The following is a 13,017-nucleotide window of genomic DNA, read 5'->3' on the forward strand; positions in this document are numbered from 1 at the left end:
GCACCATGGAATTTAGCAAAATTTATTGATTCGCTTATCTTCGATTCCCACACAGGTTTCCAACTCAGTTGGTATCCATGTGGCTAATATCCAGGTGTGAAGATCTCTGCAGCGAATTGCACGGTGAAGGCAAGAAAAGTGGCATCTCGAACTGGCTCCGAGGTCAGAGCATCCTTACAATGTGTGTGTTCGTGTGCCCGTGGGGATGGGGGTGTGGGGGTGTGGGGTTGTGGTGACCAGTCTGAGATTTTTGGTACGGAATGGAGTTCTCAATTGAAACTGAAAACAATAGTCTCTATCTTTGCCAAATATACACAACAGAAATAGCAATGAAGTTTAACATGTTTTATGAAATTAATATACGCATAAACAGAGAGAGACTTACCAGGAAAACCAACAATAGCGAGGATGGGATAATAACCCACCTGAATAATCAGCAGTACACCAAATATCTGATCTGGTAATGATGACCACGTAGAGGAAAGCCAAAAAAGACCCTCGGACAATGTCCTGTACGCTGTTGTGGCATTACAGTCAAATGTTCTCAGATTCTGATCTGTTGTTCTAACATTCAAATCCATTCTCGGATGATGATTTCTCCTCCCTCCTCTCTGCACCTGTTTGTGTCGGAGAGGATGCAAATGCTGCGACAATTGGATAAAACATTGAAAGAAGCCCTTACTAAAAGAAGGGAAAAACCCTTCAGGGAAACCTTGAAGATCCATGGAGACCGAAATCAGTCACAGCAACTCAACAAACAGTTCGATTTCACCCTTTTCAGTACTGCAACTTCATTTCACAATAATAACTGGACTGGATTGAGTGTTGACATCACAGTCTGTTGTTCTCATCTGCCATCATCAATTCCTCCAGCAAATTCTGTCGTGGGAAACGATGATTTTTTTGCTTACTGCAGGCTAGCTGATTCTTCTGTGTTGTTCATGCACAATGCTGTAACCACCAGAATCCCCACCACCTCGCCAAAAAAAACAATTAAGATGTTGTTACTGTGCTGATGTCTCCTCCACGAGAACAGCCGCCAAACAACAGATTCTGAGTGGGCATATTTGCCCTGAAAATATGCAGGAAATCTGTCTGCACATGCATCCTGTTGTTCTAATCAGTCAATTTTGTATCTTCAACACGCAATGTGTTTCAGCTTTATATACTTATATCTTTAAAACTTCACACATACATCAAAACAGTTCCTTGGGTTTACAGCATTAAAACTTACATTTATTGAATTCAGCCGAAAGACAAATGCTTAATGTACGCTGACTTTGTTCTTTAAAACCCATGGATTAATGCGTCAGGGATAGAATGAATGTGACATAAGCTGGGAGACAGAAAAAAAATCGGGTCGGTGACTGTGTAGACTTTATGGGAGTACAGAAATAGTTCTCAGTCACGAGTATTCAACGATCACTTTTTCTGATAGATGAAATTAAATCGAATACAGAACAAGGGTTCAGATGACATTTGATAGATGGATGGCGAACGACAATGTGAATAGATCAGGACAAATTTAAATGTGATGTAGGGAATTGCATTTTCTGTATGTCCTGCTTAATCACAGGTTTTGCAGGTTTATAAGATTGTTTCTTTCTTCACAAGATGATCAGAATTAAAAGCAGATACAGATGACACAATGTGTAGGGTCACCTGGAGATTACAGTAGTCGTTGGAACAGTAGCAATATTGCTCATTCCGAGCTGGTACAGAGACGATGGGCACCATGACCATCAACTTTGCTCTCATTACTCGAAGAAACGTATTAAAAGGTTTCGGAGACTGAGGAGACAAATTTAACCCTTAAGTACACTGACAACGTCAGCATCAATAATCTATTCCTGTTGTTTCATAAAGAGCAGCTGTCTCTAAAATGTATTTTAAAGCAAAATCAATTTGCTGAGATGTGCGCATTGCAGAGAATATTGGCAAAACGTTTATTTTCGGAATTAAAGAACAAACAGACTCCAGGCTAATGCAAGTAATGGAAACACGAATGGAACATATTGTCCAAATGCAACCAGTTTCAAAATCTATGTCCCTCAAGAAAATCAAAACATTAGATGCAATGGAAATCTGAAGTACAAGTTCAAAAACAGTAGACATGATTTCTAGTAGAAATGCAAAATTGAGGCAGATCCTGAGAGACAAACAGAGATAACATATCGATCCTGATATGAACCTTTTCTGGAAAAAAGTCGTATTGGACTCAAAAAAGTTGATTCAGTTAATTTCTTAACTGATGCTGTCAGAACTGCTGAATTTCAATTGGTTTAATGGAAGGAGACAGAGAGTAATGGTGGAGGATTGCTTTTCGGACTGGATGCTTATGAACAGTATTGTTCCATAGAGCTTGGTTCTGGGTTAACATTAGTTCTCAATCATATAATTGATTTGGCAGAGAATATTGAAGGAATGATTAGCAAGTTTGCAGATGACATTAAAATTGGTGGCACAGTGGGCAGTGAAGTCGTTTTCCTAAGGTTACAAATGGATCTTGATCAAATTGGTCAATGGGTTAAGAAATGACTTTTAGAGTTCAATTTCGATAAATGCAATGGACAGACAACTGTGTGGGCTTGTTGCTGTTTGATGCAGCTTGAATGGGATGACTTTGTTCCCCATCTCCAGCGTGACAACAGAAAGATGTCCTCCATGCTCTTTAAAATGCCTTACCCACCCCCAGTTACCTTTTTGCGCTTAATTTACTTGTAGAATCTCTTTGCATTATCCTTAATCTTATCTGCTAACGCTATCTCACATTCCATTTCTGCCTTCCTGATTTCTCTCTAAAGAATACCGCACGCTCTTTATATTGATTAACAGATGCAATTTAATTAAGTTTTCTATGTCTAAACTAAAACACTATTTTATTCTCAACTAACATCTCAATAATTGTATTCAATCATTGTTCATTAACAGTACTAAACTTACACTTCACTCTGACAGGAACGTGTTGTCTCTGAAAGCTCATCGTCACACTGCTGAAATTCCCTCACTTGTCAAACGGCCCTTTACCTGCGAACAGTCTACTCCAATCAACATTTGAATGTCGTCATCTCATACCATTAAAATTTCTGGTACTCTATTTAAAAATATTACTTTTGCTTTTTTTTTAAGGAAGGCTTATTCTTTTCCATTACCATGTTAAATCTAATAGAGTTATGACTGCTCGACTCAACGTATTCACTCACTTTTATTTCAGGAGCCTCCTCTGTCTTATTGCACAACAGAAAATCTAGTTTTGTTCCTTCTGTAGTAGGAGTGTTCATATATTGATAAATAAAAATATTCTTGTACATATTTGACAAATTCTTCACCAGCCTAAACTTTAACACTTTGATAGACTCAGTCAATGTTTGCAAAATTATAACTTCCCCTCTCCCTTTTTTTTACAAGCTTATGCTGACATATGTCTGAGAGATCTCGCTACATATTTGTTTATTAACTGCTTTCTTACTGTTGAGGAGCATATTGTAACAATCCTATCAAAGTGATATGTCCTTTCTTACTTTTAATTTCAACCTGTAAGTTTTCACTGACAATGATTTTTTTTCAGAAATGAGCATATCATAAAATATCATTATTGATAGTTCCGTTCTTATATTTTATTTCTACACGTATATTTTAAATGGGCAGATCTTGCAAGGAAAGGTTGAGGGATTTCAGGCTGTTTTCCTTGTTAAGAAGAAGGATCAGAAATGATTTAAATCAGATATATACGATAATCAGAGGGTTGGATAGGGTGGTGAGGAAGCCAATTTCCTTCGATGATGAGGGTGATATCGGAGGAATGTCAAAAGAAGTTGCTTTACACGGAGAGTAGTAGGTACATGGAGCACACTGCCAGCCACAGTAGTACACTTGCCAACATTTAGGGCATATAATGGTCATTGGATAGACACATGGACGGAAATGGAATAGTATAGATTAGATGGGCTTCCGATTTAATTCACAAATTGGTGCAAGACGAAAGCTGAAGGACCTGTCCTACTCTGTGATGTCCTATGTCCTATTTTCACTGGACAACGTTTCAGAAATAGATCTCCTAGTTGCAGCAATAATTTGTTCATTAACCAAAGACGCCAGCCCCCACCACATGTCTCTTTTTATATTCTTTCTTTAGCACCTAAAACATGAGACATTGAATTGCCACTCGAGAACATCTTTCAGGCAAGTTTCTGTAATAGCTATGATGCTCCAATCCCATATTGCTTACCACGAGAGAAGTTAACCGCCTTTCCTGTAAGCATTGAAGTAAATGTAATTTAGTTCTAAAGAATTACAATATAGTCTGACTCACTCGTGCTTCTTTTCTGATGAATGCGTTGTCCTCACATTCAGAGCCTTCTCCATCCATTCTACCATTTACATTGCAACTTAGAATATCCTCATTTCCTTCTCAATCAATATTAAGTTTCCCTTTTTAGAGTTAACAATTCTCCCTGCTAAGATATTTGTCGCTTCACAGTTTAGATTAGATTAATCGTTTTTGAACAGGTCTTTGCTATTCCAAAAGGCATTCCAATTTCCAAACAAACTGAATCCCAGAAAAACTTACCAGCTCTTGAGCCTTTGAATTTTATACTTTAACCTTCTTTTTTTTTTCCTTCCACCGATAGTGTTTGGCATTGGGAATAAAGCAGATATTAATTCATTTCAAATTTTATTTTTCTTCATTTCCCAGTTAACTCTTAAATTCACTCTTTACTGCTTTAAGCTTTCTCCTAAAAATGTAATTCCTGACAAAATATTTACCATATTTTCTGGTCTCTGAATTTCTCACATACCAATATGTTTGAAACGTTTAGAGATGTTCTTAATTCTAGCTTCGTGATAGCAGCACATCATCCAAAATTTTGATGCATTGCCACCGAATCTTCTGTTTGTGCCACTGATATAAAAGACCCGGTCGTAATAACTCTACGAACGCTTGCCAAACGTTGCCTAAGATAAGAATCGTTCCAAGTGTCCAATAACTGACGGCTCTACCATTTTGCTCAGAGAGACCATCCACTCCAATAGTTCCATAAATTGATTGTCCATTTGATAGAGGCCAATGGAGACTTTTGAGCTAACTTCTCACCTTTCCTGACAGTGACCCAAGATTTCACTGATGGTGTTGGGTCATGACTTTTTCTAAATTGTTTAGCAATTTCTCTTTGTAACGTACATATGGCTTGAATAATATTTTGTCTAAGGACAGAATGTTTCATAACTGTTTGTGTGTGTATATGTATATATATATTACCTACAGAAAATAAGGTTAAAATGGAATATATATATATATATATACACACAAACAGTTATGAAACATTCTGTATATATATATATATATATATATATATACATATATATATACATATATATATATATATACGTGTCTATCTAGATGTCAAACATGTGAAAATTAAATGAAATCTACAATGTACTTTTTTCAATAAAAGCAATCCTCTTCAATACATTCCTCGAAGGAAAGAAAAATAAGTCTTCTCGGGAACTGAACGTATTTCAGTCCCTCCAGAGTGACAGTGCAGCTTTTTTAAAAATTTCAACAACAATTTTTTAAGACAAAAATCTTTTGCAATGTAAAAAACGCCTTTTAAAACCTGTGCAGTCATTTTTATATTTAATCGTACACCACCCTTAAAAAGCTCATTCAAAAAGAAGTTAGAGTCATCATCACCGAGTTGTACAGCATGGAAACAGACTGTTCAGTCCAACCCGTCAATGCCAAACAGATATCCCAACCCAATCTAGTCCCATCTGCCAGCAGTTGGCCCATTACCATCCAGAAACTTCCTATTCATATACACATCCAAATACCTCCTAAATCTTTCAATTGTACCTGCCTCCACCACTTCCTCTGGCAGCTCATACCATGCACGTACCATCCTCTGTGTGAAAAAGTTGCCCCGTAGGTATCTTTTATATCTTTCCCCTCGCACCCGAAGTTTATGCCCTCTAGTTTAGGACTTTCTGACCTCAGGCAAAACACTTTGCCTATTTACAGTATCCACGCCCCTCATAATTTTTTTAAACGTCTATAAGGTCACCCCTCAGCCTCCGATGCCCCAGGGAAAACAGCCCCAGCCTGTTCAGATTCTCCCTATAGCTCAAATCCTCCAACCCTGGCAACATCCTTGCAAATCTTTTCTGAACACTTTCAAGTTTCAAAATATATTACAGATATGAACGAGACTAGAATTGTACGCAATATTCCAAAAGTGTCCTAACAAATGCCCTGTACAGCCGCAACATGGCCTCCCAACAGCTGTATTCAATAATCTGATCAATAAAGGAAAGCATACCAATCGCCTTCTTCACTATCCAATCTACCTGCAACAACAATTTGAAGGAGCTCTGAACCTGCACTCCATGTCTCTTTGTTCAGCAACACTCCCTAGGAACATAACATGAAGTGTATAAGTCCTGCTAAGATTTGCTTTCCCAAAATGCAGCACCCCACATTTATCTGAATTAAACTCCATCTGCCACTTCTCAGTCCTTGGCCCATCTGGTCGCGATCCTGTTGTAATCTGAGGTAACTCTTTTCGCTCTCAGGTATACCTCCAATTTTGGTGTCATCTGCAAACTTACTAACTGTACCTCTTATGCTAGCATTCAAATAATTTAACTAAATGACAAAAAAAGGAGACGACCCAGTACTGATCCGTGTGGCACTCAACTGGTCACAGGAAACCAGTCTGAAAAACAACCCTCTACCACCATGCTCTGTCCTCTATCTTTCAGCCAGCTTTGTATCCAAATTGCTAGTTCTCCCTGTATTCCGTGAGATCTAACCTTGCTAATCAGTCTTCCATGAGGAACCTTGACGAACGCCTTACTGAAGTCCATATGGATCACATCTACTGCTCTGCCCTCATCAATCTTCTTTATTACTTCTTCACAAACCTCAATCAAGTTTGTGAGACATGACTTCCCATGCACAAAGCCGTGTTGACTATCCCTAATCAGTCCTTGCCTTTCCAAATGCATGTACGTCTTGTCCCACAGGATTCCCTCCAACAAATTATTGCCCATCACTGAAGTCACACTCACAGGCGTATAGTTACCTGGCTTGTCCTTACCACCCTTCTTAAACAGTGGCACCACGTTAGCCAAGCTCCAGTCTTCCGGCAGCTCACCTATGACGATTGATGTGAGAAATGTTTCAGCAAGAGGCCCAGCAATCACTTCTCTGGCTTCCCACACTGTTCTCCGGTACACCAGGTCATATCCTGGGGATTTATCCACGTTTACCCATTTCAAGACTTCCAGCACTTCCTCCACTGTAATAAGAATACTTTGCAAGATGTCATCATCTATTTTCCTACAGTCTATATCTCCCATATCCGTTTCCACAGTAAATACTGATGAAAAAAACTCATTTAATATCTCCCCTATTTTCTGCTGCTACACACAAAGGCTGCCTTGTTGATATTTGTGGAGCCCCATTGGCTCCCCAGTTACCCTTTTGTCCATAATGCTTTTGGAAAAATTCTTTGGATTCTCCTTAATTCTATTTACTAAAGCTATCTCATGTCCACTTTTTGCCCTCCCGATTTCCCTCTTAAATATACTCCTACTTCCTTTATACTCTTCTATGGATTCACACGATCTGTCCTGTCTATACCTTATATATGCTTCTTTCTTTTTCTTAATCAAACAACCAATTTCTGTAGTCATCCAGCATTCGTTGTACCAATTATCCCTTCCTTTCTCCTAACAGGAGCACACCTTCTCTAGATTCTCGTAATCTCATTTCGAAAGGCTTCCAATTTTCCTGCCATTCCTTTACCTGCGAACATCTGCTTCCAATCAGCTTTCGAAAGTTCTTGTCTAATAGCGCCAAAATTGGCCTTTCTCCAATGCAGAGTTTGAACGTTTAGATCTGGTTTATCCTGTTCCATCATTATATTAAAAAAAATAGAATTATGGTCGCTGGCCCCAAAGTGCTCCCCAACTGAGACCTCAGTCACCTGCCCTGCCTTATTCACCAAGAGTAGGTCAAGTTTTGCTCCTTGTCTACTAGGAGTATTCACAAAAATTGTCTTGAACATACTTAACAAATTCCTCTCCATCTGACCCCATGACACTATGGCAGTCTCAGTCTATGTTTGCAAAGTTGAAATCCTCTAACATAACCACCCTATTATTCGTATAGTCAGTTAAGATCTCCTTACAAGTTTGTTTCCCAATTTCCCTCTGACAATTAGATGGCCTATAATACAATCCCAATAAGGTGATCATCCCATTCTAATTTCTCTGTTCCACCCAAATAACTTACCTGAATGTATTTCCAAAAATATCCTCCCTAAGCACAGTTGTAATGCTATCCCTTATCAAAAATGCCACTCACCTCCTCTCTTGTCTCCCTTTGTATCCTTCCTGTAGCATTTGTATCCTGGAACATTAAGCTGCCAGTTATACCCATCCCTGAAACACGTTTCTGTAATTGCTATGATATTCCATTCCCATGTTCCTAACCATGACCTAAGTTCATCTGTCTTCTCTGTTAGACCCTTTGCATTGATATAAATAAATATAGTTTAATTCATCAGTTCTACCTTTTCCGTGCCTGACCTGACTGCTTGATTCGCTTCTGTTCTCAACTGTACCAGTCTCAGATTGATCTCATTCTTCACTATCTCCAGGGGTTCCACCTCCCCCCGTCCTCCCCCCAACCATATATATTTAAATGCTCCCGAGCAGCTCTAGCAAATCTCCCTGCCAGTATATTAGTCCACCACCAATTTAGGTGCAATCCGTCCTTCTTGAGCAGGTCACTTCTACTCCAAAAGATATCCCAATGATCCAAAATGTGAATCCTTCTCCCATACACCTGCTCGTCAGTAATGCATTCCTCTGCGCTATCCTTCTATTCCTGGCCTCACTATTTCGTAGCACAGGGAGTAATTCAGATTTTACTATTCTCGAGGACCTCCTTATTAAATTTCTGCCTAACTCCCTGCAACCTCCCTTCAGAATTTCAACCTTTTCTCTTCCTATGCCGTTCGTTCCAATGTGGACAATGACCTCCTGCTGGCCTCTCACCCCCGTGAGAACATTCTGTACCCTTTCTGAGACATCCGTGATCCTGGCACCAGGGAAGGAACACACCATTCTGCATTTTCGCTGTTGGCAACAGAAACGTCTGTCAGTGCTTCTGACTAGAGAATCCATTAACACAACTGATCTTTTGAAAACCAACATACCCCTCGTTGCACCAGAGCCAATCTCAATACCAGAAACTTGACTGTTCGTGCTACGTTCCCCTGAGGATGCATCACCACCTACATTTTCCAAAACATCGCACCTGTGTCACATAGGTATATCCACAAAAGAATCCTGCACGAGCTTCTAACTTTCGTACCTTTCATGGAGCTAATCCATTTATGTACCTGTATCTGAGACTTTCCTTCCTTCCTATAACTGCCATCAATTACATACTGTGGCTGCTGAAAATTTCTCATCGCTTCTAACTTTCTCTCCAACCGATCCATTCGATATGATAAGATTCGTAGCCAATAGCATTTATAGCAGATATAATCCGCAGTAACCCTTAATTTCTCTTAAAATTCCCACATCTGATAAGGACATATCACTCTATTAAAGGCCATTTTTGCTCCTTCACAATCTACAGACCGAGACATTAACACAGTCTCATTCCTCTTCAAACACTGCTCCAGGTTAAATTAATAGTTATGGCTGAAATTTTAAATTTAATCAAGGGAAATATCTCCAAAAACATATAATCAAGAAATAGCTCACACTGCACACTACGACAGATTCTCTGTAGGACACACTTAAAACAACGATTTACTTATCTGATTCTGTGCTGTGAACTTCGCCCAACAGTTCCTCCAAGATCAGTTGAGAATTTTACTGTTTGCTAATATTCCCAGATGCACTCCGATGTCCAACGATGCATGAATTCAAACAGCAAAGGAAGTAACTGTGTAGGTTCTCTCTCTTTCTATCTCTCTCTCCTACAATTACCTCACCATGCGCTTCCCGTGCCTGTTTTTCTCCCTTTTAAAAGAATAGTTGTTTTGACATTTTTTTCCCCAAAATTCCAAAACAATGCAACAGCATATGAAACAGGAAATGTGGGACTTTTTCAAGGAGCAGATACGACGTGTCCTTGATATGTATGTACCGATCAGGCAGGAAAGAAATGGTCGTGTGAGGGAGCCTTGGTTGACGAGGGAGGTTGAATGTCTAGTAAAGAGGAAGAAGGAGGCTTACATAAGGTTGAGGAAACAAGGTTCAGACAGAGCAGTGGAGGGATACAGGATAGCCAGAAGGGAGCTGAAGAAAGGGATTAGGAGAGCTAAGAGAGGGCATGAAAAATCCCTGGCGGATAGGATCAAGGATAACCCCAAGGCATTCTATGCGTATGTGAGAAACCTGAGAATGACGAGAACGAGGGTAGGTCCGATCAAGGACAGTGGTGGGAGACTGTGTATTGAGTCGGAAGAGATAGGAGAGGTCTTGAACAAGTACTTCTCTTCAGTATTTACGAACGAGAGGGACTGTATTGTTGAAGAGGAGAGTGTGAAACGGACTGATAAGCTAGAAGAGATATCTGTTAGGAAGGAAGATGTGTTGGACATTTTGAACAACTTGAGGATAGACAAGTCCCCCGGGCCTGACGGGATATATCCTAGGATTATGTGGGAAGCAAGAGAGGAAATTGCAGTACCGTTGGCAATGATCTTCTCGTCTTCACTGGCAACGGGGGTGGGACCAGGGGACTGGAGAGTAGCGAATGTTGTGCCCCTGTTCAAAAAAGGGAATAGGGATAACCCCGGGAATTACAGGCCAGTTAGTCTTACTTCTGTGGTAGGCAAAGTAATGGAAAGGGTACTGAGGGATAGGATTTACGAGTATCTGGAACGGCACTGCTTGATTAGGGACAGCCAGCACGGATTTGTGAAGGGTAGGTCTTGCCTTACAAGTCTTATTGAATTCTTCGAGGAGGTGACCAAGCATGTGGATGAGGGTAGAGCAGTGGATGTAGTGTACATGGATTTTAGTAAGGCATTTGATAAGGTTCCCCATGGTAGGCTTATGCGGAAAGTAAGGAGGCATGGGATAGAGGGAAATTTGGTCAATTGGATAGAAAACTGGCTAACCGGTCGAAGTCAGAGAGTGGTAGTAGATGGTAAATATTCAGCATGGAGTCCAGTTACAAGTGGAGTTCCGCAGGGATCAGTTCTGGGTCCTCTGCTGTTTGTAATTTTTATTAATGACTTAGATGAGGGAGTCGAAGGGTGGGTCAGTAAATTTGCAGATGATACGAAGATTGGTGGAGTTGTGGACAGTGAGGAGGGCTGTTGTCGGCTGCAGAGGGACTTAGATATGATGCAGAGCTGGGCTGAGGAGTGGCAGATGGAGTTCAACCCTGCCAAGTGTGAAGTTGTCCATTTTGGAAGAACAAATAAGAATGCGGAATACAGGGTTAATGGTAGGGTTCTTGGTCAGGTGGAGGAACAGAGGGATCTTGGGGTCTATGTACATAGATCTTTGAAGGTTGCCACTCAGGTGGATAGAGTTTGTAAGAAGGCCTATGGAGTATTATCGTTCATTAGCAGAGGGATTGAATGAAAGAGTCGTGAGGTGATGTTGCAGCTGTACAGGACTTTGGTTAGGCCACATTTGGAGTACTGTGTGCAGTTCTGGTCGCCTCACTTTAGGAAAGATGTGGAAGCTTTGGAGAGGGTGCAGAGAAGATTTACCAGGATGTTGCCTGGAATGGAGAGTAGGTCGTACGAGGATAGGTTGAGAGTTCTCGGCCTTTTCTCGTTGGAACGGCGAAGGATGAGGGGTGACTTGATAGAGGTTTATAAGATGATCAGAGGAATAGATAGAGTAGACAGTCAGAAACTTTTTCCCCGGGTACAACAGAGTGTTACAAGGGGACATAAATTTAAGGTGAAGGGTGGAAGGTATAGGGGAGATGTCAGGGGTGGGTTCTTCACCCAGAGAGTGGTGGGGGCATGGAATGCGCTGCCCGTGGGAGTGGTAGAGTCAGATTCATTGGCGACCTTTAAGCGGCATTTGGATAGGTACATGGATGGGTGCTTAATCTAGGATAGAAGTTCGGCACAACATCGTGGGCCGAAGGGCCTGTTCTGTGCTATATTGTTCTATGAAACAGTAATTGCTGCTCCCGGAATTCCAGGAAGTCACCTCCAGCCCCTAAATACCTCAAAGCAGGAGCAGCAGTTATCGCTAGAATTTTACCCGTCCTCCAACTTGGACTACACACAATCCTTTTAAAGTTCATTTAACAAGATTCACGTTTGTTTTGTTTGTTTATTTTTGGTTTGTTTTGGAATGTTAAGAAAAGAAAAAAGAAAAGTAATCTTATATTAATAAACTATAACGATTATATTAACTGGAAAAAAGCTATCATGAATACTTAACTATGCCTGCCATCCAGGAGGAGCTGCAATATCGATGCTGATCTACGAACATTTTTGAAAACTCTTTTTTCAATATGAAGAACAGTGTGCTTATGTTCTTTTAATTTGCTTCCAATTCGAGGTCGACTAGACGATACGATTGGGTCTCCTAATATGTGTCTGTATGCAGAATTTAATTGATTACTTACTCTCACGCTTTCAAATAAAATTATATGTCTGTTCCCGCCCTGCAAACGAGATATTCCTTCAACTCTGACTACGGCAGCGTATGTTACAAAGAATATTAACGTCCACATAAAATACACGTGTTAAACTGAAAACTAAACCAGGCCCAAATTGTTTTACGTACAAGCCCCAAGAATAAAACGTACAGAGGACCACGGTATAAAAGGAGAAATCTGTTCCATGTACAAACATGATATGTGGCTCCATCATTAAAAAAAATCCTGAACTGCATCACGCTGTAAATTGACCAAAATAGGAAAAACAAAAGAATGGAATTCTCTTTTTTCTTCTCTGTGAACAATTTTGGGCGGAATGGTATTTTGGGCGGAATAATAAATAACGTTTTGGT

The sequence above is a fragment of the Chiloscyllium punctatum genome, chromosome 46, assembly GCF_047496795.1.
Source record: "Chiloscyllium punctatum isolate Juve2018m chromosome 46, sChiPun1.3, whole genome shotgun sequence".
Taxonomy (NCBI): Eukaryota; Metazoa; Chordata; class Chondrichthyes; order Orectolobiformes; family Hemiscylliidae; genus Chiloscyllium; species Chiloscyllium punctatum.